At 52.0% G+C, this 25,983-nt stretch overlaps 1 pseudogene; it reads right to left on the reverse strand.

Annotated features, from left to right (window-relative positions):
* Positions 1-437: 437 nt before the first annotated feature.
* The window catches only part of LOC102526935 (uncharacterized), a 41,971-nt pseudogene continuing 16,425 nt past the window's right edge, over positions 438-25,983 (reverse strand).

A 25,983-nucleotide genomic window follows, 5' to 3' on the forward strand; every position in this document is an offset into this window, starting at 1 on the left:
AACAGGCAATCAGTCACTGCCATGCAGACCCGTGAACACAAAATGATGGGGAAAGAGAGAATGTTTAGGAGGCACAGGCGTCAGTGGAAGGGCAGGGGCTGGAGCGCAGATTGTAATAGAAAAGAAACAGATCTGACTCCATATTAGATCTGCCTGAAATAGTCAGGAAGTCTATTCTCTAGACTCTGATCGTTTTCAGATATTAACACTCTTGCACTTACATAAAGATAACAAGTTGCAGGATAGAAAATACATTTGTTTTACTGGAGGTTTACAGGGACACCATGACCTGACCCACGCGGACAGATAACAAGAGCAAAGAATTCCTGCACCAAGAAGTCTGCAACAATCAACCACACCCCTCCCCTTTTAGCATAAAAGGAGCCTGAATTCTGAAAAGGATGGTTCTCCAGGACATTCGTCTGTCATCCTTTCGGTCTGTCAGCTTTCTGAATAAAGCCGCTACTCCTTGCCCCAACACCTCATCTCCCTATTTACCGGCCTGTCGTATGGCGAACAGAACGAGTTTGGACTTGGTAACACAACGCCAAGAGGATATGTGGAAAATGCGGTCCCAACTGGTATCTGCCGTGTCCCTGCACACTGGGGCTGACCTACCTTGTCATCGTCCTCACAGGTCATGACATTGGAGGAAGGGATCTCCGCCTTGAACATCTTCCGGCAGTGCATGAGCTGCACCAGCAGGCAGCACACGGTCTTGAACTTCATCCTTTTGGCCAGTTTTATGTCCGAGAGAATCAGCCCTGGAAATACCTGTGCAGACGTGGGGCAAAGAGAAACGCTGTGAGTGGACACACTCGTCCTGCCTGTCGGGAAGGGAGCACGAATGTGACAAGCAGGGAGGTCACAGCCACCTGCTCAAGGCCTGCTGCTCGCCAGACACAGCAGGGAGCAGAACCAGCAACCCAGTTCCAAACACACAGCTCTCAGATACCCACAAGGCCTCTGAAAGCCAGATTGATGGTGAATCCGGGGTGGATTCAGACTCGTGTGGATTCAGGGACCTCTCCCAGCTGGGTCAGCATGAGGCTGATGAATGTCACCCATGAGCCCCCGGGGGCCTTCCCGCAGACTCCCCTTTTGCCTTTTGCCTTTTTCTCTCTCTTCATCCCAAACTTCTCCAAAGGGGCTGCTCCTTGTACAGACCTCATCACCCTGCTCACCCCCAAACCGCAGCCATGCCTGACACTGGTGCTTGATTCTGCATGACGCGTAGGGTAGCATCCCTGCAGGGCACCGAGGCTCCCTCTCTGGCTCAGAACCTCCTGCATTCCTGCAGTGGCCCACAGGCCTCCCTCCTCGGCCCCTGCTCTTCGCTCCCAGGTCCCCAGTTTGACCCCCGCTGGTCACCCAAACCTCTCCCCGAGCTCTCCTCCCGGCCATGCTCACACCTGCAGTCTGCCCGCACACTGACTCCCTTTTTCAGGACTCAGCTCACCATGCCTGCCTGACCCCTCTGAGCCCCACTTCTCTCTCCTGGCCAGTGCCACTCCCGTCCACGGTCCCCATGTCACGTGAGTACCACTGCATCCCAGGGACCGAGAATGCACCAGGCAGCAAAACTCAAAAGTTTTACCTTGTATCCAACCTACTTGTGTCCTGAAGGAGCACTGGGGCCACCTGAGCCCAGCGCCCCTCACCTGAGCCCTGGAAGTGGCTCAGTCACCCTCGATCGTGTCCAGGTCACATTCCCTTGACAGAGTGACCTCCAGCGCCCCACACACGATGGTCACAAGCCTTTCTGTGTGCACAGATCTCTCAATCCATAGGGCACCCCACCCCTGACTTCCTGCAGAGGGTTCTCAAACCTGATTACAGGAGAGGCAGAGGGGAGGTGCGGGAGGATGCAGGATGGCCCAGCCCTTGAGGTCCCCAGGGCCTTGAACTCAAGTTAAGTCCCACTGCCCTCCCCTACTGCCCTCCCCACGTGCTAAGGTTGGGCCCAGGAACAAGGTTAGTGGGGACACCCTGCAGTGTGCACAGAGCTCAAGGCCTGAGAAGCAGTGATCTGAAGAGAAAAAAGGAGCCGTTAAGTCTTTGAGAAGGTGCAGCACGGGAAGGGTTCTGGAACCTACCTTTCGCCTGTGAGGGCACGATAAAAAAAGTCTCGATATTATGAGTTTTCAGAAAACTGTTCCTCTCGTGTTCATGGCCCGGCTCCACCTCACAGTCACCATTCAGGCACGCCAGGGTGGTCTTTGTGATGTGAACCTTCCTACAGAAAAGGAGGCAGAGATTTGGAAGGAACATTCAGGCAGAGGAGAGTAGGGGCCAGAGGGAGACAAGAAGCAAGTGTCAGGATTCAGTAGAGACGATGGGGAAGGAGAGGGCGGCCAGGTGAGGGGAGAAGTGAGGCCCCTCCCCAGTTGGCAGTCTGTCCCCGAAACCTGCAGGGTGGGAGGACCCGACCCAACATCAGGCCCACGCTGCCACCACACAACGGGGGGCAGGTGGGAACAGTACCCTGTGGGTGGCATTCACACTCCCCCAAGTGAGTTTTCTGGCGACAGAAGGAGAAATCCTCACCGTTAGCGCAACCTGAGCAGAAATCGATCCCATATGACCTAGACACGCAGCCTGAGCTCCCGCCCCTTAGTAAGGCCTGAGCCTAAGTCCTCGCATCTCTGCACAATCTCCTGAAATCCTTGCCAGCCTTGGGGATGGGGGAATGGGGAGGGGCAGACATGCAGGGCACCAAGGCAGGAGTGAGTGTCCCCCCATGGCTGGCTCTGAGAGCACTTGGGACTCTGTCTCCCCATCAGCCTGGCCCTGAACTGCAAAAGGGACCCAGGCACCAACAGTCTTTAGAAATGAGTGGGTGTCTGCTCATGCATTCACTGGTCCTCCCTCCCTTCTTCCTTTGCTTCCACAACAGAGATGGACGGTACTCCTGCTGCTGAGCTGAAGGGCCCACAGGGAGACAGGAATCTCAGCCATGGCGTTCAGTACAGAGCATCCCAGGCCTGGGAAAGAGGAGGAGTCTCGGGCGAGGCGGCCCTAAATGCACATAGTGGGAACGGACGGCACCCACGGTCCCACTCTGGACCCGCGGAGAAACTGGGGGCCTGGCTGGTCCTGAGCAGCAAGGACACTAAGGGGGACAGAGCCCCCTCACTAGTGAGCGCTGCCCTCACCAGGGGCGATCGCTCACCAGCACGTGCGGTGGGAGTGGAGACAGTCAGCCATGGGAGTGTACCTTCCCTGGGGAGGGAGGGTGGCGATGCCCAGTGTCTGCCACCTCCAAGGCCCCTGGCACCAGAGGCCCACTTACTTATGAGACTGTCCTGTCCACGATGGCAGGGGTGGGGAGACATGAGGCCTGGGGCGGGGAGCCCACCATATGCTGGAGCTGGTTCTGGCCTGAGGGCCCCTGAGGGTGGGGAGGAGCATTTGCTCAGGATCCAATTTCACCTGCTTCTAGGCAGCCTGGAACACGCACCCAGCACACCGGTTTGGGGAAGACCAGGAGCTGCATGTGCTTGGGGCAGCAGAGCAGGGTGTGTGGTCTCCTGCTACCAAGAAGCTGGAAGCTGTCACCATGCAAGGAGCAGACCCCTCCCTGGCCTTGGCCTCTCCAAGACAACCACCCAGGGCCTATGGCCTTGGGAAGGAGCCCATGAACTGAGTCTCAGGAGTCCCAGCATGAGAGGGTGGGGTAAAGACACAGTGGTGATTCATTCCTCCCGTGGATGGAAGGAAGTATGGAGAATAGATGGTTGGGTGGATAAAGCAAGCAAAAGAAAAAAAATCACATTACAAGTTAACGCAAGAAACAGCAATCCTAAAGCGAGGCAAAGTGAGGAAACGGTGAGAAGCCTGAGGGTGGATGTCACCTCCTGGGGGTGGATGTCATCTCCAGGGGCCTGGGGGGTCTCAGGTTACTAGAAAACCCCTATCACTGCCCCCAACCCAAGGGCGGGGCAGGACCCTGAGGGATGCACATGCCAGGTGTGCCAGGCCCCTAAAGGCACTGGGGAGGGCGGGCTCAGTAGCCCCTGTCCCCACCATCAGGCAGCTTCCCAGCAGCCCCTCCCCGGCCAGCTTCCCTCTGCTCCTCCCGCCTCCCTGCCTGGGAGACCTGCAGTGCGCTGCCTCCCTGGAAGCACCCATGCTTTTGCCCTCCTGGTGCCCTGATCCCTCTGCTGAGGCCACCGCTGGCCCCATGCACCTGACCTGGTGTCCAGTCCTCATTTTGCTGCAAAAGAGCAGTGCTGAACACAGCTGACGGCCCTTCCTCCTCCGGGGGCACACTCCTTCCGGCTGCCCATGCTCCCTCTAACCATCCCCACCTCTCCCTGCTCCCCTTCTCTCAGGGACCTGGGGCCCAGGCTTGGCCCTTCATCATCATCTCTCTTTGTCGTGATTGGCACGGAGTTTCCAGGGCGTCAGTGCCCCGAGTGCCTGTGACCCCCCCCCACACTCAACCTCCGGCCCAGACCCCTGCCCAGCCCCTGACCGACCTCTCACCTCAGTGCTGGGGAGACCTGGCCTGACAGGTGATAAAGGACCCCCAGGCTCAGGGCCCCAAGCCCAGCTCTGTGTTGATTAACACCGCCCCGCCCTGTGTCATGCTCCCCTCTTCTGCATTCCCTGTAGTGTTCCCTGTGGCCCCCCAAGAGCATGAACTCCACCAGGGCCGGGGTCTGTCTCTGCTGCCAAAGCCCACCTCCTGGAACAGCGCCTGCACACGACATGCGCTCTGTAACACCGTGCTCCTGGCTGGCGGCATTTCTTTGGTGGTGGGTGGGGGACCATCTTTTAGAGATGGGTGGGGTGGAGGAGAGAAGGGAAGAAGCAGAGAACAGGGCAGGGAGGAGGCAGCCCCTCCTGCAGGTCTGGTAGGTGGAACAAGGGAAGAGAAGCTGCAGGTCAGTCTGAACTTGAAAAAGGCGCTGGCCAGGCGAAGGGCCGGGGAAGGGGCTGCCTAGCAGTGGGAAATCTGTGCTTGTCCTGAACTGTGGAGCTGCAGGGCAGATGGAACGCACAGGACCTCAGCAGGGAGGCAGAGGAGAGAGGTGGGCAGCTCCTGTCACCACCTAGCCAGCTAAGGGTCAGGTATTTGTGCGGCACAGTGGGGCGGCAGGAGTGCTGTCAGTGGGCGGTCGCTCTGGCTGCCAGAGCGGGAGGGGCAGAGACAGTGAGAGGGTGCTTACAGCAACCCCCCAAGGCCCTGTGCTGAAGGGTGGAGGACAGGGGAGTGGGGGGCTGGCAGGAAGAGGGGTGGCAGGGAGGGGTCAGTGGCTGCGAGAGTCCCCCCACAAGGGGACGCTCAGAGGCAGCCCGGGATACAGACAAAAATGGTGTGGTTTTTGAGCCCATTTAGAAATGCTGTGGCCACTCCCATGGCTGGCTCAGCTGTGGTATTCAAGATGATTCTGAGCTCCCACCTCCCTTTTTCTGCTGTTGGATTCTAACTTCCATGCTTGCGACTACTGTGGTTCCAGTAAGCCTTCCTTTCATGTGGTTAGCAGCCGCTGTCCAGAGCGAGCACCGCTGGATCCTGGCTGTCCCCAGCCGAGCTCAGGGCCTCGGCACAGGGAAAGGGCTGTGTGTTTCAACCACCTCCTCTGAGGTCAGGCCGGGAGGGAGAGGGAAGGATGTGCCCAGAGGACACCAGGCCTGCAGGGTGAGAACAGGCCGTGGGGTGAGGGCAGGCAGCGAAGGTCAGAGAGGCCAGAGCAGAGGGCGCAGAGCTTTGCCCTGACGTTCACAGGACGTGTGCAGAAGCAGACGTGGGTGTGCGGGTGTCTAACGCTCAACTCCAGCACCTGGGAGCCACTGCTGGTCTCTGCAGTAGATGTGAGCACGTCCTGTGATCTCCTCTAAGGGGAGGAAATCAGGATGGCAGGACCTCGAGCGTGAGCCTCAGAGCCCCCTTTCCTGCAGCCACATCAATGTCCTTCGGCCCCCAGCTAGGGGAGGAAGGGGAGCTTCTGTAGTTTTTTGTTTTGTTTTGTTTTTCATACAGTATACTATGCCTCGGCTTTGTGAAAGGTTTGAAGAAAATGAGCCCAGAGAAGGCAAATGTAGTAAGAACGCATCAGAAGTGCACAGACCATTGAGAACTCATCCCCGTTCTAGGAGGAAACCTGTAACTTCCCCAGAGGGGCTCTGAAGCCACAGCACGTTCCCCTCTGAGTCTGAGAAAGAAGCCAAGTGCGACGAGGCCGTCAGCACTCCGGACAGCTCTGAGCCCGGCACACCGCCCCCGCCTCCAGTCTCCTCCTCCAGGGCCCTCTCGCCTGCTTTCTGTGGGGTTCATGGGGTCAGGTGCCTGAAATCAGCCCAGAGAAAGTCTCTTCCATGTTGGTGGGGGGCCAAGATGGCCAGGCTTCCCGGATCCCCACACAGAAGGTCGGATTAGAATCCCCTACACCTGCCCTCAGGGTCCCAGACTCACCTAGGCAGGCCGGCGGCTTCCATGACGTTGGCCAGGGTGTCACATCGTTGGACCACATATCGTACTGCCACTTGCGCAGGCCCAGGACCCCGCAGAGAACCCTGCCGGTGTGCAGCCCCACATGCATGTTCAGGTCCACCTCAGTGGCCTCGGCCACGGACCTGCAGCCAACAGACACAGGACGTGGGGATGGGTCCCCACTGTCTGCTCCCGGGACGGCACGAGGAAAGGAAAGCCGGGCCTTGTGCTGCCCCTGCTGTGAGGCCGGGCATGGTGCCCAGAGGAGAAGGAGCATGGGGGTCTCCTGACCTCATCAGCCCAACCCCTGAACTATGAACTGCTCCGGGCTGGCTCCCTGCACCTCCCTGGCCACTGGCCCTCTCACAATGCATCAGATCCCCCCTTTCCCCTCCCCACCCAGGGCAGCCCTGAAGGGAAATGAGCCCAGGGTTCCAATCCCAGGACCCCGAGCCATCTCTGTGCACCACTGCCCTGGGCAGGGTGCTCACGCCTGCTTGCTAGCCAGAGGCCCGCATGAGAGCCACGGGGAGCATCTAACAGTCCCAGAAGCCCTGGGAACAGGCAAGCTCTGACCCTGGGCCCCTGACTGAGAGGGTGGGCTGCAGACCCAGCCTGCAGGGTGGCCCAAGGCTCTGCAAACCTGCCTTGAACAACAGATGGACTCCGTGGGCTGCAAAGTGTGTCTCAGTCACTTGTGGGAGAAACAAGATAATGTGCAAACGCCAAGATCAGACTGCAGGGCTCGGCACGCACCCCACCTCCCCAGTCACTCACGACCCTGGGCTCCAGCCCCAGCTGGGGACACAGCAGCTCCAAGTCCTCCGGCGAGGCCCCGGGCGCGACCACCCTCGGAGGTGGGGGCAGCATCCCAGGAGCACTTGCGCAAGGTAATGGGAGATGGCTTTAAAGGCTCCTTGTAAAGAGATTCACCGCAGTGGTGGAGGAGGGTTGTGCTCAGAAATCCTCTCAGGGGCCCCTGAGGGCGCCCCACACGGTTCCTCCAACTCCACGACGCCCACAGTGAAGTGAAAGCAGGAGGCGCATGACACGCCTTTGGCACAGTCAGAGCTCAGGGCACGCACCACGGCCACAGTGATGCCCTCTGATGCTGTTTTCCTGTATTTTCCACTTTTCCCCCAAAAGGCAGACGTTATTTTACTTTTAAAAAGTCTGAAACAGGAAGCAGCATCGGGCCTGGCTGGTGTGCTCCAAGTAACAGAAGTGCAAGGTGGCCTTGAGGGAGGGGCGGGGGTCAGCCTCGGCGCCCCGGCCCCTCCCCAGCCTGGGCGTGTGAAGGCAGCCCTGAACGGCAGGTGTGTCAGTGGGACTCCCCAGACAGTGGTGACGTGCTGTAGCAAGAAGGCCAAGGAGGCCTAGTCGAGGGTAGGGGACACTGAAGCCCTGCGATTAGGACGTTGTCCGTGAGAAGGCAGGCAGGCCAGGAGACCAGGGTCACGCAGGGCCACACTGCCACCACCCTCCAGCAGCCCGACACAGACTACTCACCCTCAGGTCCCTCCCAGCAGCAGGTGCTCACAGTCCATCTCCACAACAGAGCAGATGCCCCGAGCCTGTGAGCTCACGGCCAAATCTCACTCCTGCTCCAAGACTCAGGGTTGATTCACATGTCCACCTTGTTCAAATATGACACAGGCCCAGCCTGGATGCTGCCTCTCAGAAGCCCTCCCAGGTCCTTCACCAACGCTGACACGCAGCACCTGTCTCCTGACTAGCCGGGTACCAGGCTGAGCACACTGGTGAGGTGGTGCCCACCCCACCCCTGAACGCCCTGCTTCTGCACACAGTGTGCAGGCGTGCGGATGGCTGCGGGCCCCTCACAAGGAGGCACAGCGAGCCTGCCGTGTGCCCCCAGCTCTGCAGTCCTTTTGTTTGGACCATCTCCCTGTGCGTCCTTTCACCACGTCTTCCTCACACAATTCCTGTAATATGACTTCTATGCTCCCAAATAGGCAACTGCACCAGCCCCAGGGAGCCCCGTCTCGCTGAACTACACCCACCTCGCTGAACCACACCCACCTCACCACGCTGCTGAGGGGCTGGGATGTGGCTCTGTGCTCCACCCACCAGCTCAGCCTCCCGCCTCCAAGTCCTCCTTCACTAAAGAGAAGGCTCCCTAACTCCTCATCCCAGTCAAGGGCTGCGAGGAGACAAGGCTGGTTAAGAAACGGGCAGGCCAGGCCCCCAGTGTTCCAGGAATAGGCACCCGCTCCAGCCAACCCTCTCTCCACAGAGCGCACCTGACCTCTGGTCACCTGCCTGCATGAAGATAAGCACACGTGATTCCTTTTCAACTGGAACTCGGCTGGCTTGGAGCCAGCCCTTTCCCCATCCACTCCTTGACCATCTTATCAGGCTAAGCTATAAAAGTCATTTCTTTTCCCTGACTAATGCACACAATGCCTGGGATCACTGTGGACCAAGAAATGCAGTCCCAACAAGATGCAAAGGAGGGGATGGCAGAGGCACAGCTTCAGAGATCAGGTGGGACTCCTCCACCCTGTAGCTCGCCACGTGGCCCTGGCTCTCCTGCATGGCTCAGGTGACCCACCTTGGACAGACAAGCCAGGACAACGCAGGCCTGCAAGGGGCCCCCCAGGACAGCAGGCAGGTCCAGGTCCCACGGGACATTCACATGATGGTGTCGATCATGTCCAGGCCCATCACCACGCAGCAGTGGGCATGGTCGGTCTTGGGCTGGGTGAGGCCGGACACGCAGTAGTAGCAGTCTCCCAGGATCTTGATGTGGCGGCAATGGTTTTCCTTTGGGCAAGAAAACAAATGGCATGTTAGTGACGTGCCTGGGGGCACCCGAGCACCTGCACCTTTGCCACCTCTAATGTACCATCAAGTTCAAGGCACGACCTGCATCGGGGCCCGGGCCACTCTCCCGCACTCAGGGCAGCCTTGGGAGGGCAGGTGGCCCCTATGGCTGTGATCAGGGTTGATGTGGGGTGCACCAGGCTGCCCCACACCTGCACTCAGCCTCTTTCCACGTGGGGATCCTGCCCTTCATTTCACCAGGCCAACCCCAACCCCAGGGAGCCAGCTCCTGTCCCCAAGGAGGGGACCCTCTCTCAAGACAGGTAGCACAGCACCCCTCTTGACGACCAACTTGATGGCCACCTGATCGCCCTTCTGGAACACTCCTCCCCACCCCAGGAAGGGCAGCCCACATCTGAGTGCCCCTGTGGCTCTGAACCACCAGTCGAGGTCCATGAGATATGTGAGCCGCTCTCCCCCAAAATCACCAGCCAGGGCCTGGGCCCTGACCTCACCACTCACAGGGAACATCTGGGGAAGGCATCCACACCACAGAAGGCCCCCTCTCACATTTACACAACAGAAGAAAACCAGGACCCACCTCCCCATCGTGCTGGGGAGAGAAGAGAAGCGTCAGACGCTCACTACCACCTGCCCTGTGCTCACGCATCGGTGTCAGCTATGACCGTGACAGTGACTGTCAGTTTTATTTCAAGGACGACATTAAAACGGCAGGTCTAGAATGTTTTGTTTTCAGCATCCCTTTACACTCTTAAATAATTGAGGGACCTCACAGAAAGTTTTCATCTAATTGGGTTATAGCCACGGATATTGACCACATAAGAAGCTACAATTGAGAAAATTTTAATGTATTAATACATTTAAAGCAACAATAGCAAATCCATTACTTTTAACACAGGTAACATATTTTATGAAAAATGATGTCATTTCCCAAAGCCACAAAAAACAGTCAGTGAAAAAGAGGCACTGCTCTCTCTTGTGCAAGTCTCCAGCATCTGTCCTCACAGGGGACAGGTGACTGTCTGGTTTCTTGTTCACTCCATCACTTCCTGAGCTTGCGGACGTCTGTGAAGGAGACCAGCCTCACGCGGCCTGACCTTGGACGTGATGAACCTCACAGCCACAAGACCGCCCAGAGCTGTGCCAACCCCACGCTGAGAACACATCCTGTCGCTCCTATTTAATTCTACTCTTCAGTTTCTTACAAAGGAGCCCAGCAGACTCCTGCAGGATTCCCCGCAGGGCTCTGGGATGCGCACCCTCAGCTCACTCCCTACAGGTGCAAACATGCCCTGCACTCCTGCAGGACACTCTCCAAGGGGGGGGGGGAGGGGGTAGGAACCAGGGCCAGTGACCCCACTGCTCTCCTGAGAGATAGCCCAGGCCACACCCTGGCATCAGAGGAAGGCGCGGCCTCCACACAGACGGTGCCCAGCTTCTCCCAGCCCTGGGCCACTCTTAATGCAGGGACACTCAGTCAAAGGGCAGACACTTCCACCTGTCACCAGGAGGGCTCTCAGAAAGCCCAGTGACTGGATCTGCTCCATCCAGAGCCCTAAAGGCTCCCTCTGCAGACAGAGAGCTGGCCTCAGCAAAGTTCAGGGTCTGGCCACTCAGCCTCCAAGTACAAGGGGCAGACACTTAACCATGAGGACGCCAGCCTCCCGGTTTGCAGAAGGGGTTTCCCCCGTACTGCACTGGTAGGCCATCCTGGGGCTGACTTGTCTTGTGACAGAGGAGTCTGGGAGTCCAGAGCCAGATGGCCAGGTGCAGAGGACCACCCTGTGGAGCCAGGGGCTGGGACCGCAGGAGGCAGCCAGCCAGCCTTCTCCAGGCCACAGTCCCCAGGCGTCCAGGACAGAGGGCAGCACTCGGCTCTCGCCCGGGGCCTCTAGATTGTCTGTCCCCACCTGTCACCATCATCACTGCCAGTACACACCAGGCAGGCCAGGGGGTGGGGGGCAGGCAGCATCTCCCCAACTCTCTGGCCCATCTTCACACTCAGGCTGCCTTCACTGGACCGAGAGCCCAGGGATAAGACGAAGGGCCACAGCGAGGGGCTGACCCCTCCCCTGGCACAGAGACCCTCGGCAGAGAGCTCACCCCCGAGACTCATCAGGCTCCCCTCTGCACAACCCCAGCTTGGCTCTGCAGTGTTCTCGGCCATCTCCAGGCCCCACGACCCTGAGGCCTGCTGTTAATCTCTGTGTGTCCCCAACAAGCCTGTCCCTGGGGCTGGGAGGTGCTCAGTATGAGGCCACTGAGCGGGCAGGGGGTGTGAGTGAGTGAACGGGCCATAAAGCCGATGGGCAGGTGGTAAGTGGCAGCACTGCCATCAGATTTGAAGGTATGTAAGAGGCCGTGGGTGGAGCTGCCCCAAACGGCCTCACCCGGGAGCCCAGCTGTCATATTTGATGCGGAGACTTGGGGCGGCCACCACCGAAAAGGGAAGTCACAGTGGGGCTGGGTGGGTGGAATGTCCAATGAGGGGCTCCTCGGGGCAGGAAGCCTTGGAAGAACAAGGTGTAAACTGCCAGGAAGGCAGCGGGTGCTCTCAGTGAGACACAAGAGTGGCCCTTACTACTCGGTGTGGCCGCTTTCCAAGGCAGCACCAGGGCATCCAGCCGGTGACATTCAGCAGGCCTCGGGCGTTCAGCAGGCTGATAGGTAGACAAGGTCCACTGCGCTCTGGGGATGCCTTCCTAAAGGGCAGCCACCCTTGGCTGGACCCGTCAACACACACAGGACTGGGCACGTAATTACAGCCCATCAGTGACATCCTGAGATGCGGTCCCTCCCGAGCCCAGCTCCACCTCAGGTCAGCTGACACAGCCCAGGACAGACTGGGGAGCTGAAATGCTAACCTGTCGCCTTGAGTTTTAATCTCAACTGTCTTGGCTTTTGTTAACAAGATTGAGAAACCAAAAAAGGTGTTTCCCATTAGTTTTAGTGTTTCAAGTTATAAAATCTTCCCTGCAAATACTGACAGCCAGCGCCTGCAGTTCCCCATCAGGGAGCATCTGTGACCCCGAACAGCTATTTCCCAGCCAAAGTGAAGAAAGAAAATGGAGGAGGGGGGCTGGGGGGCTCGCTTGGAAGGGACAGGAGTGACAGGATAGGACAACAGGGCTGTGGGAGGACCCAGGTAGGAAGGTCTCATGCTCTGCTTCCCAGGTGTGGTCTGCAGGCTCACAGGTGAACTCTGGCCCACCTGGCCCTGCCCGAGAGGACCTGAGACCCTCACACTAAAGGGCTCTGTGACCCTGCTCACCTGGCCCCAGGCCTGGGAAGAAGCAGAAGATTCAGGGGGATCAGGAAGACCCAGTGCGACTCCAGAACCCAAAGATGCCCAAACCCCTCTGAGGCCAGCTCTGAAACAGTGGGGTCCAGAGAAACCAGAGCCAAGAGGTGGACCCCCGATGCTGTGCCTGGATTCTGGGAAGACAGGTCAGCTCCTGGGGGCTGGTGGCACCCCCAGGGGAGAGGGAGGCGCAGAGAGAGCTTGAAAAGATCCAGCTTATGCCCCAGGTAACTGCATCCAGAAGCCAACTGCCCAAGTGACATTAACTTTGCAAGGCGCTGGGCTACCAGTGGGAAAACAAGAAGGGATTTTAGAAAATGTTGTTTCTAGCTGGCCTTCTCACGCGTTCAGGCAGTGTGTGTTTACTCTGCTGTGTCCACACAAAGCTGAAAAGAAAGGCACCAAAACATAAACCCCGCCCATCCCTGGAAGGTAGGAGACATAACCATTCAGCTTCAACGTGCGTACATCACTTGTGCACAGTTCCTCTGACCCCCACGTGGGCCACCCCTGCGGTAAGCATGACGGATACAAGTGCATGTGGAGATGGAGGCCCTGCGCTCCCGGGGCTTCCTGCCCACACAGAGGGACCGCACAGGAGCAACGGAGCTGGAGCCCACAGACACCTGTCCTGCAGCAGGGACCGGACAAGTCAGCTCAGTACCGGAAGTCTCTGCAGCCTCGGTCATGCCTGAGAGACGTCACCCGGCCCCACTGAGGCCCGCTCTCCAGTGATAAACACTCGCACGTCCGCATCTGCTCCTGGTGTCTAAAAGGAACGGTGCAGGGTCAACTACAAACCCAGGGCAGATGCCCACCTGCAGGAGGCAGGGGGAGGTGGGGGGTAGCTCTCTCTCCACGTGTCTTGTCTGCACTGCGGGACAGAGCAGTGCAAATATTTTATGTACTTCTGAAGAAAAATTAAATTTAAAAGAGACGCCTAAAAATCGAGACCAAAATGCAGTAAACCTAACTGTGACTGTGTTGGTAGCATGAGCACACAACAGAGAATTACTCCAAGGGACATGAAATTATGTATTTGACTGTGTATCTAATGAATTGAAATCCAAGGACAAGACAACCGAAGAAAGTACTAAAGACATCTTAAATTGCATTCAACAGTCTTACTGTGGATCGTAATACTGGCAATATTATTTTGAACCAACTGTTTATAAAAGGATAAAACAAATAGGTTATATTACTGTCATCAGGGTTTCCAACAAAAGAAAAGAGACACAAATATAAAAATCAAAGGAGTGAAGTTAAGTGAATTGGAAGCATCAGAATCTGTTTTTCTTTTTCTAGCAAATATCTCCCATTTCTGTCTCCTATGAAGTCCCCAAACCAAAGACAACCCAGATTACAGGCTGGAAAAACCATTTCCCACTGAAAGAAACTGGAGCTTCCAGAAAAGGCCACATCTGGGCGTGAGGCAGGAATGTGCTCCGAGAGGACGGGCTGTGTCACAAGCAAGCAGGAGGCGACCTCACAGCTCACCCTTCTGGAGGGTTCTAGAGCACTGATTGGTTTTCCTGAATCTTAATAAATAAATGGAAAGAATCAGCATTTACCGTTTTTGAAGATAACCCAATGGCTGATGAGTAAAGGTTCTTCACTTTCAAAGAATCACAAGTTAAGAAATGCAGAAGAAATGACAGCGTTAGGAAACCACCACTGCGTAAACCCAAGTGACTACTGACAGGCTGAGCCCTGGGGGCAGCTGCTGTGACCCCTCGGCTCCACGTTCTAGGAAGTGAGTAACCACCTGGGAACCTGTGATCCAGGGGACCAGGCGGGAGGAGGCCAGAGGAGGGGCGGGTGCTGGAGGAGAAGCCCCGCAGGCCAGGGAAGGGCCGTTAACACCAGGGAGCGAGCTCAGGACCTAAGTCAGGCAGGGAAGCCTGCTGGGTCCGGGCTTGGACGAGGTGGGAGGTGCACACGGCCAGCCTTGGGGGGAGCACCACACAGGGCAGGAGTGCCAAGAAAGAGTAGAAAGAAAAAACCAAAAACAAGAAACATATAGCAAGCATGTCAACTGAATGAGATGCATCTATTCATCCAGTTTTCTACCTTCTGTATCCTGTGATGGTCTGACATGCTGGGGGCCTTGCTGGTTGTGAAGGACCCCCCTCCTCTCCCCTTCCCAGGGCTGGCTTATTCCTGGGGACATGAAACAGCTCGTTCCTATTCCACCGACGGATCAGAGCCCACGCCTCCTCTGTGGACACTCACTCTCTGGCCACGATCCCCACCCTAATCTCCAGGGCAGGGGCCAGACAGCAGAGAATACCCTGCAGCCCAGAGCTCTCATCATCCATACTGTCCAGCCCTATGTCTGCCTTACCCCTTTTTCCCGTGGAAACCCTGATAAAGCCCAGGCCACGCTCTCCCAGTCCCCTCTGCTCCCCTGTGGCCCCGGGAGGCCTGGCGTGACCCTTCCTCTCCAGGACTGTGAGTGACAGAGTTGCCTTCTATGGCATGAGCCTCTATGTCGTCTCTTTGTCACCTGCATAAGTTAGAACCCAGCTCTGAGCAGCTCACAGGACCGGGATGTCGGCACCAAGGCATGAGCCTCTGAACCAAGCCCGGGGGGGAAGCCTCCTGAGGAGGAGGAAGGACGGCATACGGGAAGGATGGACGTGAACACACCTGAGTGTGCTTGGAACTCTGGGTAGGGAGCTCCAGCCCGCAGGCCACCTTCTGGGGTCCCTTTCAGAGGCATCCCTAATAACACAGATTAACTGAAAAATAATGCCCTCACCAACACAGGTCATAACAGCCATCTTTCAGGAACTGAAGGTTCAACACAATGGCCAGGTCCCACAATGAAGCAGATCAGCCACCCGCACTGTCCAAAATCCCATGCGTCCCTTGTGCTGTGCCATGTGACAGCCACGTCGGGGCAGAGGACTGACAGCAGTGTGACCCACTCTCACTGGGAAACAGTCCTCGAAGGATTTCTGGGGTCATGACCAGAGCTAAGGACTGTGTTCTCATCTGTCTGTCACCCCTGAGAATGGGGCCACGACTAGCCCCTGGGGCCTGGCTGATAAGAAGTCCACTGGCACTCAGGCTCATCTCTGCCGCTGACACACCGAGGACTCTCCACACTGCTCCACAGCCTCCTGGAACCAGCCAGAGGGAGGGCTGCTCTGTCTGGCCAGTTCCCTTGGCCGCTGAGAAAACTGACATCCACAGAAGGGCCTCATTCCTGACAAGTGGTGGAGCGAGTCTGAGCCCAGGACAAGTGTTGTTCCATAAAGTCAAAGGATGTGGCCAGTGCCCCAAATACACACGGACTTCAGAGCAAACACAAATCTAAAATGGATCTAAAATGGGGGAAATGTCAAAGACTCAGTGCATATCTGTGGCCCTCAGCCAGGGATCGGGGCAAATAAACCGTCAGCTCCTACGAAGACAAAGACAAACACACTGTGTTTGTCTAACTGCCCGGCAGGGACCTTTTAAAGGAAGCTGTGTTTGGATCACCTGCCTGTAATTTCCAAACCTGTGCTCATGGGGTCACCACACCCTGCACCCTGGGCACTCGGACACAAGACAGGCACGTCTCAGGTGCTCCTCAGAATAAGACGCAAGCAGATTAGCTTGCAAATGTATCTAAAACACACATGAATGCACAGAAGAAAAGAGGAAAAAAGCAATAAATTAGAAGGGAACGAGGCCATCTTAATTTTAAGCCTCCTCACAGTTACATCAACAAGAAGAGAAAAAAAATCCAAACTGAACTTTAGAGATGAGACTGTAATGTCAGGGACGAAAGCTGTACCGGATGGAGACGTGGCAGGTTATTCGGTGCAGATGCAAAGATCAGTGAACTTGACGGCACAGCCGTACAAACTGTCCAAAATGAAACGGAAAGAAAAAGACATCCGCCCACCCCACCCACAAATAACAAAAAGATATTCATCCTGATGCAGGTGGAACTGATGTCCCTAGAGGAGGGGGAGGGGCAGAAAAAGTATCTGTTAAAGGGTAATTGAGGGGTTTTCCCCCAAATACTGTGAAACTATAAGCCTACAGATGCATGAAGCTCACTAACCTGCAAGCACAAGACACATGAAGAAAACCACAGCAAGGCACATCAAAATCAAATTGCTTAAAACCAGTGACCAAGACAGAATCTTAAAAGCACACAGAAAAAAGACATATTTCATACAGAGGAACAAAGCTGACAGGAGACTGCTCGCTGACTATCATGTCAGAAACAATATAGCAGCATCTTTAAAGTTCTACGGGGAACATCTGGGCACCTAGGATTCTATATCCAGCAGAAAGAAATTCAAAAAGAAAAATAAAGGCAATATAAAGGGTTCTTTCAGAAATATAAAAGCTGAAAGAGTTCATCACCAGCAGACACACACAGTAAGAGCCGTTATAGGAAATTATTTAGACAGAAAAAAAACATGGAACTATGGCACATATAGACTACCCTGAATAAAGAACGAATGAAGACACACAGAAATGGAAGCCCAAGGAGTAGGTATGTAGTAGAAAAGAACAAATCTGACTCCATATTAGATCTGTTCCTTTGGCTTTAACCCTGTGCCCTGTTTCCTGGCTCAGTCTTGCTGGTTCTGCGCCTTTTGTAAAACAATGTTGCCTAGAGCCTGAAACAGACAGGAGAGCCTATTCTGAAGGCTCTGACCTTTAAGGATACTAACACTTTTCCATTCATATAAAGATAACAAGTTGCAGAATAGGAAATAACATTTGTTTTGTTGGAGGTTTTACAGGGACACCCTGACCTGACTGAGGTGGACGGCTGCAAGAACAAAGAATTCCAAGAAGAATTCCTGCACCTAGAAGTTTGCAACAACCAACCACACCCCCTCCCCTTTTTAGTACAAAAGGAACCTGAATTGACTTGGGGAAGATGGTTCTCCAGGACATTAGTTGGCCATCTCCTTGGTCTGCCAGATTTCCCAAATAAAGTGGTTATTCCTTGCCCCAACACCTCCTCTCCCAATTTATTGGCCTGTAGTGCAGCAAGCAGAACAACTTTAGACTTAATAACAGGTATGAAAGACTTATTTCAATCTCTTTAAAAGGGAACTGGTTGTGTAAACAAACATAGTAATATTGTAGAATGGAATTCCTAACAAGAAAAAGTGAAATGTATAGCAAGAAGTTCACAAATGCCAAAAAGGAAGTAACAAACACATGTCACGTGACATGCCTTCAGATACTGTAGGTGATGTGTGCAGTATAATAAACCCCATTAAGAAGATGGTTGTAAATTAAAGATATCCCTCCCAGGCACCAAGGCAACCACTAAAACGACAAAACAATTATAACCAGTAAGCCAACAAAGGAAGCAAAAATGGAGTCATAGAACACAGTGGACGTTAAAAGTATCAGAAACAAAAACAAGCAAAACAAAGAATGGACAAGACAAACCAAAAGCAAAAAGCAAGATGAGAGACTTAAACCTGACCACAGCAGCAGTACAGATACTCTAAACATTCCCAACTAAAATCAGAGGTTGTCAGATTAAATTAAAAAAAGGAAAATCAGGCACTTTAAACACTTTAAAAAACACAAACAAAAATAAAAGTATAGAAAATGATACACCTTCTGACAGTAATCAAAGGAAAGTTGGAGTAGCTGCATTAACATCAACGAAAAGCAGATTACCAGGATAAAGAGGGTCATTTCTTAGTGATAAGAGTTAATTCATCAAGTGGACTTTACAATCCTACATGTTTACAAATGGAGTAACAGAGCTTGAGAGTACGTGAAGCAAAACCTGATACAACTGGAAGGAGAAACAGGAAAATTTATAACTATGTCAGAGAGCTCACTATCCCCTCTCTGTAACTGAACACGTGGCCAGGGTATCAGTAAAGATACAAAAGCCATGAAGAGCCCTATCAACCAACTGGCGACCCAGGAATCCCACTCCTGGGCTTGTACCCAGAAGGAAATCTACTTCAGGATGACACCTGCACCCCAATGTTCATAGCAGCACTATTTACAATAGCCAAAACATGGAAACAACCTAAATGTCCATCAACAGGTGACTGGATAAAGAAGATGTTGTATATTTATACAATGGAATACTACTCAGCCATAAAAACCGACAACATAATGCCATTTGCAGCAACATGGATGATCCTAGAGAATGTCATTCTAAGTGAAGTAAGCCAGAAACAGAAAATACCACATGAGATCGCTCATATGTGGAATCTAAAAAACAAAAACAAACAAAAACAAAGCATAAATACAGGACAGAAATAGACTCATGGACAGAGAATACAGACTTGTGGTTACCGGGGGGGGGGGGGTAGAGGGTGGGAAGGGATAGACTGGGATTTCAAAATTGTAGAATAGATAAACAAGATTACACTGTATAGCACAGGGAAATATACACAAAATGTTATGATAAATCACAGAGAAAAAAATGTGAGAATGAGTGTGTATATGTCCATGAATGAAAAATTGTGCTGAACACTGGAATTTGACACAACACTGTAAAATGATTATGAACCAATAAAAAATGTAAAAAAAATAAAAAAATAAAAAATAAATTTGTGAAACATAAAAAAAAAAATAAATTTGTGAAACATAAAAAAAAAAAATAACTGGCCTAATTTTATTTACAGAGCATCCAGAACACAAGGATTCTACAAAAGCAGGATACACATTATTTTTAAGTGTCTATAGGTCCTTTTACACCAAAGTAGATCATATCCTAGGGCATAAATTGAAGGGGATTCAAATTTTAAAAGTATGTTCTCTAACCACAATAAAATTAAATTTGAAGTCAAACACAGAAACATCTTTGCAAAACCCTTAGAGAAATAAGCAAACAACGACAAAATCCTCATAATCCACGGGTCTAAAAAAATCAAAAGAAAAATTATAAAGTATTTAGAACTGAGTAAGAATAGAAACACAACATATCAGAAATTTGGGATACTGCTAACGCAGTACTCCAGGGGAAGTTCACAGCACTAAGCACTTACACCAGCAGAGACAAAAAGATCAAAAATCAATGACCTCAGCTTTTACCTTAAGAAATTACAGAAAGAGAAAATCAAAACCAAAATTAGCAGAAGACACTAAATACTAAAAATCAGAAAGGATATTAATAAAATAGAAATAGAGAAATATATTAATTTGCTCAAAAGCAAATTCTTTTTAAAAAAACTCAACAAAATTGATAAACCTTTAGCCAGAATGATGAGGAAAGAAAAGAAGAAACAAATGACCCAAAAGCAGGAATGGGAGAGGTGCCATCATCACAGATTCTACAAATATTAAAAGGATAACAAAGCAATAATGGGAACAACTTTGTTCTAGTAATTTTTACAACTTAGATTAAATGGACAGGTTCCTTAAAGGTTAAAAAACACCAACTACATTCAAGAAAAGATTAAATAACCTGACTAGCCCTATTTAACTAGCCCTTGTTTAAAGTAATTGAATTTGTTTTAAAAACTTCCACAAAGAAAATTCCATGCACCAATGAATTCTATCACACAGTTCTATACAAACTCTTCCCAAAAAAATTTAACAGGAGGAAATAATCCCAAACTCATTTGTATAAGATCAGCTTTACTATGATACCATATAAAGACAACATGAGAAAAAAAGCCACAGACTTATCCTTCAGACCAAAATGGAAAAAACCTATACAAAACTTTTAGCACACATAGTACACACTAACATACATATATACACAGAAGCACACTCATACCCATGTGCACACACACACACCTAACACATCTTCTACTCCACTCAACCCACCATGAGGCTCCAATGTGTGCAGCACCTGTTCTCTGGAGGTGTGCACTTCTCTTGATGAAAGTATTTTATCCAGCATCCCAAATGCTAGTATATGTCCTGGTGAACGAGCAAAGTAGTGAATAAGAAGGGAAATCTCTTACACACCAACAAACTGAACAACCTAGAAGAAATGGGTCAATTCCTAGAAACATACAACCTACCAAGGTTAAGTCAGGAAGAAATAGAAAAATCTGAACAAAACCACTATTAGGAAGGAGACTGAATCAGTAATTGAAAACCTCTCAACACAGAAAAGCCCAGGACCCGATGGTTTCACAGGTGAATTCTACCAAACACACACAGAATAATTCATACCAATTCTTCTCAAACTCTTCCAAAAAGTAGAAGAGAAGGGAACCATTCCAAACCCATTTTATAAGACCAGCATTGCCCTGATATGAAACTGGACAAGGATGTCTTAGGAGAAGAAAATTACAGGCCAATAGCCTGATGAACATAGATGCAAAAATCCTCACCAGAAAAATCTGCAAACCGAATTTAGCAATGCATTAAAAGGGTCATACAGCATTATCATTCCAGGGATGCAAGGATGGTTCAACATGCACAAATCAATCAATGTGATCAGCCTCATTAATAAAATGAAGAATAAAAATCATACAGTCATCTCAACACAAATACAGAGATACAGAACAGACATTTGATAAAATTCAATATCCTTTCACAATTAAAACTCTCAAAGTAGGTATAGAGGGAACATAACTCAACATAATAAAGGCCATGGATGACAGTCCTGTGGCTAACATCATACTCACCAGTGAAAAGCTGAAAGTGTTTCCCGTAAGATCAGGAAACAAGACAAGGATGTCCATTCTTGGCACTTTTATTTAACATAGTTTTGAAGTTCTAGCCAAAATATTTAGGCAAGAAAAAGAAATAAAAGACATCCAAATAGGAAAAAGAGAAAACTATCTCTGTTTGCAAATGACATGACATTATACACAGAAAACCCTAAAGACGCCATCAAAAAACTGTTATAACTAATACATGAATTCAGCGAAGTTGCAGGATACAAAATCAATATATAGAAATCTGTCTCATTTCTACATACTAACAATTAACTATCAGAAAGCACAATTAAGAAAACAATCCCAAACCGAAGGAGTAGGAATATCTGCAAATGATGTGACTGACACAGCCTTCATTTCCAGAATATAACAACAGTTCATACAACTCAGTAACAAAAAACAACCAACCCAATCTGAAAATGGGCAGAAGAGCCAAACAAACATTTCTCCAGTGAAGACATACAAGTGGCCAACAGGCACATGAAAAAATGCTCAATAACACTAATTCTCAGAAAAATGCAAATCAAAACTACAATGAGGTATCACCTCACACCAGTCAGAATGGCCATCATTCAGAAGTCCACAAATGATACATGCTGGAGAGGGAGTAGAGAAAAGGGAACCCTCCTACACTGCTGGTGGGAATGCAGTTTGATCCAGCCATTATGGAAAACAGTATGGAGATTCCTTAAAAAACTGAAAATAGACTTATGCTATGATCCAGCAATCCCATTCTTGGGCATTTATCTGAAGGGAACTCTAATTCAAAAAGATACCTGCACCTCAATGTTCATAGCAGCACTATTTACAATAGCTAAGACATGGAAACAACCTAAATGTCCTCTGACAGATGCCTGGATAAAGAAGCTGTGGTATATTTATATAATGGAATACTACTCGGCCATAAAAAAGAATGAAACAATGCCATTTGCAGCAACATGGATGGACCTGGAGATCATCATTTTAAGGGAAGTAAGCCAGAAAGAGAAAGAAAAATACCATATGAGATCACTTATATGTGGAATCTAAGAAAACAAAAACAAAAAATGAACTTATTTACAAAACAGAAAGAGACTCACAGACATAGAAAACAAACTTATGGTTACCAGTGGCAGAAGGGAGGCACGGTGAAGGGATACATTGGAAGTTTCTATATTTGCAGATACTAACACTATGTATAAAATAGGTAAACAACAAGGTCCTACTTTATAGCATAGGGAACTTTATTTGATATCTTATAATAGCCTGAAAGGAATATATATGTGTGTGTGTGCGTGTGTGTGTAACTGAATCACTATGCTGTACATCAGAAATTAACATAACATTGTAAACCGACTATACTTCAATAACAAGAAAGAAAGAACTCACATTTACAACTGCATCAAAAAGAATAAAATTTCTACAAATAAATTTAACAACAACAACAACAACAAAAAGGCAAATCTTCAATTTCAGGAGACACATGGAATACGGAGACACCACCCTGGGTAGTGGTGCACATGGAAAGGGGTAGTGGATGTCATAGGTGGGACAAGGGCTGATGAGACCCCACCAGGGCCAGGGTGAGGGCATGGGCCTCGAGCTCGAGGTGACACACAGCAGCTGCTTTAAAATGGAAGAAACTGGCAAAGTGACAGATGGAGTTGTACTCTAAGGAGATAAAGAAGGAAGAGGACAGGACAGGGAGCCTCCAGGTCACACATTTCATCCTGAGAACAAAGGCCCACACAGAGCCTCCCCCGGGGACAGCATCTCCACCCATGCCCTCCTACCCAGCTCAGGGAGGCCCATCTCTCCAGCCCCGGACGGGGCGGGCCCCATGTCTGCTGACAGGAGGCAGCACGAGAGGGCCGGCTGGTGGAATGCCTGCCTCTAGGAGCCCTGCATCCATAAAAGAAGAAAGTGATCAGTGGACTGCATAAAAACGAAACTCTGCCCTTCACATAGCACTGTTACAAAAATGAACAAACCGGCCAGATCAGGGAGAAAATATCTGCAAATCAGGCATCTAACAAAGGATGAGCAGAAAATCTATAAAGACTCCCTGTGCCTTCCTCAGGGGCAGGGGAGAAGTGCCACCGTGAGAGACCTGGAGCTGGGGGTGTCCCAGGGACAGCGAAGGGGAAGGCTGGTGGCACCGCTTACCAGGGAGTCACTGACTTGGCCCTGACCCCTGGGGGGCCACGATGCTGACCTCAACTGCTGGGAGGACAAGCGGACGACGGGGCAAAGAGCTCAGGCCCTCCTGTGCACATGCTCAGAGGAGAGGCCCCGGTGGGCCGAGTGGGACCCTGGTCCACAAGCTTCCTGGTGGAGGGGAGGAAGGCACGGGCCCGGGAAAGCGCTGGAGCAGCAACGAGAGCCCTCGGTCGCCAGTCACCACCCCACAGCCGGACAAGACACACATCCTGACCCAAATGCAGAAGGTCTTGGAGGCCCCAAGTGACAGCCAGGGGCACATGGAGCACAGGCCATGCTCAAGCCCTTCCTCCTCCTCTAGGATTCTCCAAAACCACCGGCATCCCTGTCCATGGGAAGGACGACAGGGAGGTGGCATTTCTTTGCGCCAACCACAGCCTCGCTCCTGGGAACAAGCACAGTGGCCGCCTGGACCAAGGCTGCCAGGGCATCTCGGATGGGCAGTTCCATGCCCAGCATGACTACATTACGGCCAGTGTGACCCCTGCCCGCTCTGCCTGCAGGTCAAGGGCAAAGGCTGTGCCCTGGTGTTCTGTGCCCTGCACAGGGGCCGGCCCGAGTCTGTGGCCCCCTGAACCCACAACGCAGCCCTGCGTGTGCATGCACACACACAGACACACGCACACAACATCCCTCAGGAATCCTGGCTGCTGCGTAAGCCAGGCCCAGCCAGGGTCCTCTCCTCACCCTGTTCGTGAGATGTTAACACTTTCTCTTAGACCTTTACCTGTCACCTCCCCTGAGATGGATTCTGACTTTGACAGAATTTGCTGCCACCTCCTTTCACAACCCTGACTTGGAGCCCCTCTACATCCACCTCGAGCAAGGCTGGATAGGCAGGTGAACTTGTCCACATGCTTATGTCCCCAGGTCCTTGCAGGACACAAGCGGGTGCTGTGGTCTGAGGAAACCCAGGCCGTCAGGGGCCCACGTGCTGCAAGTGGAGGCTGTTGACCTCTGTAGGACTTAAACGTGACCCAACCTGCGGGCTGGGCGGTGACAGAAGGGGGAACCCAAATGCAGAGGGCACCGCGAAACAGTCTAGGCCTGTGCCTGCCACAGAAACACCAGGCGGGCCGCACCTGTGAGCCACGTGCATGATTTCAGATGAGACTACCAGTCACACTGCGAGTGAAAACAGATAGGTGAGGTTAGTGTTGATAGAACGTTTCACTTAACCCAACACCTACCCAGCGCACAGCTGACTCAGTGCATTATTAATACGTCGACCAGCGCGGGGAGGGTGGAGCTCAGGGGTAGAGTGCGGGCGTAGCGTGAACAAGGTCCTGGGTTCAATCCCCAGTACCTCCAATAAAAATAAACATATTTATCTAACCCCCCCCGCAAAAAAAAAAACCCAAAAATGAAGGAAAAAAAAATACGTGGACATGGATAACATATCCCATAGTCTTCTGTGTCTAGGTCTTCACAGCCTGCCACGTATTAACGCTGGCCACACATGGAGCCCTCCTCCGCCTGTGCAGTGTCAGCCACAGCACTGGACAATGTGGGTCCAGGTGTGGCTGACAGCTTGGAAGCTTCCGGTCACTATAAATGCACCCTGCACGATCAGAGGTGAGCAGTGGGGAGGGAGGAAGGTCCTGGATGCAGCCCTCTGTCCACCTCGGTCCTGGCTCCTCGGAGCCCTGTCCTCAGCAGGACGGATGGAGCACCAGCATCCATGGGAGGTCTCTCACTACAGACTGACCGGGGCTGGCCCCTGGCCCTCAGGCTCTCCGTCGTGTTACGGTGGCTTTTGGACACACTGCTCTAACGTGCCTCCCTGTCAGCGACCTGTGGTTCCCATCATATAATCCGTACCGTAGGCCTTGGCGGGACACATTCAGGCTCATATCAAGCATGGATGATCCTTAGGGTAGAGTTAGTCGTGTGCAGTTTTTACATTAACGAGTCATGATCTTTCAGTCCCTCAGGCCGGTCTTCAGAGACTGAGAGCTCAGACCACTCACCATTAGTTGGAGCAGCACCCACGAGACCCTGGATGCTCTTAGGGGGTGATGATGGGAGGCTGTTTAGGTGACAGCCTCGCAGGGCTGCACCCAGGACACCAAAGAAACCCTCCCTGGCCTTCTGACACACGCAGAAGTAATTAACTCCCATTTCACTGTCACCTACCCCTACAGTTGTCCCACTCTCAGCTCTGCAAGATGCTGAATGCCATTTTTGAAAAACAAACTACATCTCCTACAGACAGGCCTATCTCATATCTGTGGAGCCCCTTACCTCTGGGGGCCACCCTGGTACCCAGGCAGCACACGGCACGACTGGTTAAGACTAAGACTGCGAGACTGTTAACGCCCAGACTGCACCAACATAAAAGCACGCAGAGTAACTCACTTTCTCCACTCAAGTTCCCCCTATAAACAAGACCATTAGGATTGAAGACTTCGGGTCTATGGGGAAGGAACCGCAGGTGAGACATAAAATCGTACCCCCGAGGCAGACATCCATGTTCTGAACTCCACCCTGGGAGGTTGCAGAGCCCCTCAGGGCCCCTCCTGTTCCAGTGTTCGAGGACGCTTGTGGGCAGGTGACGGCCCCACAGCGGGCACCCCAGTACCCCTGACCACCCCGTGTCTTGAAGCCGGGCCTCCCAGACCACC

This window comes from Vicugna pacos, chromosome 32 (assembly GCF_048564905.1).
Source record: "Vicugna pacos chromosome 32, VicPac4, whole genome shotgun sequence".
Classification (NCBI taxonomy): Eukaryota; Metazoa; Chordata; class Mammalia; order Artiodactyla; family Camelidae; genus Vicugna; species Vicugna pacos.